This window comes from Elephantulus edwardii, unplaced genomic scaffold (assembly GCF_000299155.1).
Source record: "Elephantulus edwardii isolate Elephantulus edwardi_28Jun2011 unplaced genomic scaffold, EleEdw1.0 scaffold00009, whole genome shotgun sequence".
Classification (NCBI taxonomy): Eukaryota; Metazoa; Chordata; class Mammalia; order Macroscelidea; family Macroscelididae; genus Elephantulus; species Elephantulus edwardii.
The window spans coordinates 3,966,682-3,972,407 of NW_006399759.1; the positions used below are offsets into that span (position 1 = coordinate 3,966,682).

Below are 5,726 nucleotides of genomic sequence, written 5' to 3' on the forward strand. Positions count from 1 at the left end.
TGATAAACATGGGTGTATATACCTTGTATCTTCTAAACCAGTCCATAGGAGTGTCCAGGTAGTCAGGCTTCAGCTGTGTGAGATCATTAATATCATTATAATTGGCTGCATCGGGATCATCCGTATTAATGGCAATGACTTTCCAATTGATTTCTCCTTAATCATAGCCAGTATGCCCAACACTTTCACACCAATTCTTTCACCTCTTGCATACACCTTCCAATCTTACACATATCAATTGGATCATTGTCACCACAAGAGCCAGTGTGTTTGTCATTGTGTCCCGGGTTTTCTCAAGTCTGAAGAATGGCAGCATAATCCTAGATGTATCCTTTATAAGGGAATAAATTTGCAACATAACAGAGTTTTCCTTTGTTCACATCTTGCTTAATTGGGTTTAAAGCGTCCTTGGTAGCAATCTCCGTTTTTGCCTTAGGCCAACGTGGTACTTCAACTACCGTGTGGAACACATAAATTGGAATATCATGAAATGGTGATATGTACTGTCCTTTTTCATTTTTGAGGAAGACCCGGTACTCGAACGTAAAAAGGGTGTTCCTAGCTGTTGAATCTTTTCATGGTGCAGGGTGGTGAGGGGCTGCCGCTACCAGAGGTGGAATCCGCACATGGGGCCTGCTGGTGGGTAAAGGCTTGCGCCTGTGCAATGGAGGACTGGCCCAAGAACAAAGATTTTAAGAATGCTACTTAAAGGACGTCTGGGTCTGGATTTCATAGGGAGGGGAACACAGCTGAAGATGACTCTCCTCCTTCTCCAGGGAATGGAAATAAGGCCTCCAACAGCTCTGAAGAGAGAACTGGCAGAGGAGGTAGTAGTTACATAAACCAACTCAGTGCGGGGTTTGAAAGTGTAGACTCTCCCACGGGCAGTGAAAACTCTCTCACACACCACTCAAATGACACAGACTCCAATCCTGACCCTCAAGAGGAGAAAGCCGTGAGCGGGAAGGGTAACCGAACTGCGGGGTCCCGCCACGTGCAGAATGGTTTGGACTCAAGAGTGAATGTACAGGGTTCAGTTTTGTAATATTTTTCCAGCAAATTTTTATACAGTGTCATTTAATTTGAGGAAGGATACTGTCCAGAAAATTAATGCATACTTTTGTCACAATTTGCCTTTTTTGTGGGTGTGTGTTTTCTTTTCTTCTTCTTTTTTTTTTTGCTTCAATACCTCTGCCACTTTGGAAATTGTACCAATTAATTACTTTGAATGTTGCTAAAACGACATTTTGTGTAGGGTCAAGTTATTTTTATATGAGTTAATGTGAAGTTGTAAATGGAAATCTTTCTTAAAGTATAACACAATGATGTCTGTATAAATCTGTGTATATCTAGAACCTGTGCTGTGTAAGGGCATTCTTATTCCTGCTGTTATTATACTTACGCAACAGTCAGAGTTATTATAGTAGATGTGGTTGATGACTGCCAAGTTTGCCCACTACACTAGTTTTCTCACTAAAAGTTGGACTTGTTGATGCGGTCCTGTAGTAGTTTCTGTGTTAGAAAACAAGTTTTTTTCCACCATACATCTGTGCATTTTCTCTTTAGGTGACTGAATGTTTAAGAAATTGTGTGCATAGTTGCTGAGTTTTTATAAATCGCTGTATCCTGTTAATGCATATGGTTCTGTGACTCCAATATATCTGGTACCTGTACTGACCAAACCTGAATAAAAATTTTTATTGTAACTTAAAAAAAAAAAAGAATGCTACTTAACGTTGGAGTTGCCGTCCTGCGGTCTTTTGTGGTTGCTGTGAGGCGGAACACTGTGACACTGATGTGTCAAATGCGTTAATGGTTGGTTACCCAATGCGGACAGAGTGGGGTGGAGCTCCCCTGTTAAAACAAGCGTGGAAGGAGGAGTGGCATCCACTTCCGTAATAGCTTGCTTCTGGAAACCCTGTGAACCTGGAGAAAGGGTGAAAGATACCCAAGCGTTGAGGACTCTCCTTCACAGGGTCGCTATGAGTTGCCTGCGACTCAACGGCACTTAACAACAACAACAACTTAACGTTGGAGAGACTGGAGAGCATTTTTCTGAGTGAACGCAGTCTCGTAAGGATAAATCCTGCATAAGACCATTATCACAAAAATAAGATAATTAGTAAAATGTGTATCAGGGCTCAAGGGGGAAAGGAGTGGGAGCAGAGGGGTGATGATGAGTAGAGCGGAAATCACAGAGTCACACAACTTGGCGAGTGGAGGGAGAGAGGGTGAAGGATATGGGAAAAATCTGGTGGAAACCTGAAAAGCCAGGTAATGGTGGGCATAGTCCAATGGTGATTAATTTTATAAAACACAATGTATGGGAACGATTGTATGAAACATAATATCAGTGCAGGAAAGTGTGAAACACAACCCCCCCCCAAAAAAATCCACTGTGTACATGAATGGAGCACAACGTATGTGAATAATTATATGCATGTTGTTGTTTGTTGTTATGTGGTGTCGAGTGGCCTGCGACTCATAGCGACCCTATGCACAACAGCCCTAAGCCCTGCTCTGTCCTGTGCCAACATCACTGTCTCCAACACACCTACCCCCATTACCCCAGTCACTGAATCAATCTACCTCATCCAGGGTCTTCCCCTCCTGAGCTGTCCCTCCTCTCTACCCAGCATGATGTCCCTCTCCAAGGACTGGTCCCTCCAATTAAAAAAAATTAAAATAAAATACAGAGGTGGGGGAGGGAAGAAACACTGTACTAATAAATTGCATTTCAGTTTACTTCTTGCCTCGTCTAAATGTTGTACCTTTCTTTACTCGAAAGATTTGCTTCCTCCTCCCAATTATTCTAATATTCTAAAGCAATCCCTAATAACTAGACCTCATATAGAGCAGAGTCCTCAGGATTCAGTTACTCAAATACCAGCCATTCACGTCTCCTGCAGGTATCCATCGATCTAATCAAGGTCTCGAAAAGTCACCTTTCCAGGATCTGATAGAATTTAACAGAAAAGGCAAGTTGGAGTTTAAACTGATGGCAGTCCAGACCTTTACAACTAGAACTCCAGGAAAACAGATACAGATGAGAATCCTAGAACCCTGAGTTTCAAAGGCTAAAGATGTAGTTCATATACCAACTGAAGGAAGAAAATGTTGACTAAAGAGACTGGCAACAGTGAATTATGAACAGATTTGTCACAACACAGCCATTTTGAACTTTTCAGACAATTTTCTGATTGGGACAAGAACCCAGGATTAAAGCAATATCCACACCAATGGCTGACTGACAACATCAAAGACGTGCTCTTCTTGTTCCCCATACCATGTTGAAGACTGTGGAAGTGACTGTGCCCTGGGACCACTCACCAGGTGGACAGCAGTGCTCGGCCAGGTCCCACCCCTGCTCTACCTTAGGTCAGGCATGTACCATTGTGCATCTGGTGCCGAGAATGCCGAATGCTCTGTGCCCGCATTTGGAGAGTTGTTCTCTACTTTCTGGTGCAGGCATAGTGGACTGTATCTGAGTGGAAGCCTAGCCTGCAGCCAGCCCCTGGGCGGACAGAAACACCCAGTGCTTCTCTGACTGACATGCCTGTGGGTTTGACACTGGGTGTATGCCACATCCACATTTCAAGCTGCACACTCTCTCTTTCTTGGGATGAGCCAAGTGCACTCTCTGGCTGTCCCTGGCAGGATGCCCTGTGGATCTAGCGTAATGTACCTGTCACTGCACTTGTGGAGGTGCATGTGGTGCTCTTACTAGGGGCAGGGTAACTGCCATGCAAGCCAGTGCCCACTTACTATCTATCTCCTGGTCTGATAGGGACTGTCTCTGACAGGATGTCTTTGGGATCTGGCAATGGGTGCAGCTGCCCCTACATTTGGAGACACATGCTCTCCACCTCCTCCCCCTGGCAGAGTATGCCATCTCTGACTGGGAGCCTTACAAATCTCCACCTCTTGGACTAGTAAAGACTCCATTCCTAGGCACCTCAGAGGCTGGTGAAAACTCCATTTCATGTTGGGTGCTCCATCCTTCAACACACCCCCTTAGGACATCAGAGGGACTGTCTCTGGCCTGGTACCACATCTTGGGCCAGTCCCTAGGCCAATGGAAGCTCTGGCCTTGGCAGAAGACCTAACTTCCTACCACCTCTCAGACAGAAACTCTGCCCTGGCCAGTGGGCTCCCACTCCCAACTGTTACTGGACTGGTAGAAACTCTGTTCCAGGTTAACCAATCTCTGCTTATCCACCTGAGCAGTGGAGAGAGCACCAAAGTTCCCAGTCCCGTCTACATGATATTTTTATTCTTCCTTTTTTGTTCCTATCCTTTCTTCTTTTAATTTTATTTTCTTCTTGCTGCTTGGAGCATGAGTATACACATACTTATTTGAATACTTGTCCTCAGTTCGCTGTAGTATATAGCTAGCAGTGGACTTCTTGGGTCATATTATAGCTCTACGTTTAACTTTTTGAGAACCTGCTAAAACTGTTTTCCACATACAAGGAACCATTTTATATTCCCACCAACAGTGCACAGGGGTCCCAAAATTTCTCTACCTCTTCACCAGCATTCCTTTCATTCATTCATCTCAATTCACTAGTGTTGTTGCTGTTGTCGTCATCCTATTGTGTGTGTGAAGTTGACATAAGGTTCTTTAAAGAAAATGGTGAAGGGATCCATTCTGGGGTGCATGTGCCTTAATCCCCAAGGTCTCCTTGTGCAGAGAGCGGGGCCCCAGTGGCAGAGCAGGTGCCCAGCATCCAGCCAGCCTTTCACGGGTTGCCCCATTTTGCTTAGATATGGAATGCAGATAATCTGTAAAGTCATCCCTGACTCAGAATCTTCCCCTCCCACCTACACACATGCATGCATGTCTGCTGTCACTCCGGCAGTCCCTGAGCTCACCTGTCTGCTGGTCACCACAAAAGCACCACGCTCCAGTAATGAGAAAATGCCCACCTCTACTCACTTTCTCCAAACTTTTTCTCTTATATATTCAAATTTCTTCCCCACCAACTCTTTGCTTTCATTGTTGAGTGTGATTTATTTTTGTTTTGTTTTCTTTTAACCTGAGTGAAAGTGTATTAAGTTAATTGCTTTTCCGTTCAACCATTCATACATGTTTTGCTGTATGACATTAATTACAATATACACAGTGGAACTACATTCTTCTCACTTTCTCTCTGTAATTCTTGTTTTCATTCATCTTTCTGTCTCACCCTTTCCAGCCTTCTGAGCTTTATCCTTGGGCAAATGTTCCTCTATTGCACAGCTGATTATACTAAGCAGTAAGGGTCTCCCTGTTATGTACCTTCTGCTAAGAAATCTGGAAGATGACTACCTGGCCATCTGACTGAGAGAGATCCATATTCATTCCAGTTCCAAAAAAAAGGTGATTTGACAGTGTGTGGAAATTATTGAACAATATAACACTCAAGCAAGGTCCTGCTGAAGATTATAACAAACTAATTGAAACAGTTTGTGGACAGAGAATTGTCAGATATACAAGTAGGGTTTAGAAGAGGCCATGGCACTAGGGACATCATAGCTAAAAGGATAGACTATCAGAGGAATATATATCTATATCTTACTGATTATGCAAAGGCTTCATGGATCACAAAAAATGGTAGCTAACCTTGAGAAAAGTGAGAATATCGGAACATTTGATTGTGCTCATGCAAAACCTATATTTGGACCAGGAAGCAGTCCTCAGAATAGAGCAGGGAAACACTGCATGGTTCAAAATCAGAAAAGGT

General features: G+C 43.6%; 1 pseudogene; it reads right to left on the reverse strand.

Annotated features, from left to right (window-relative positions):
* LOC102854738 overlaps positions 1 to 3,437 on the reverse strand; it is a 61,611-nt pseudogene extending 58,174 nt beyond the window's left edge.
* Positions 3,438 to 5,726: the final 2,289 nt, after the last annotated feature.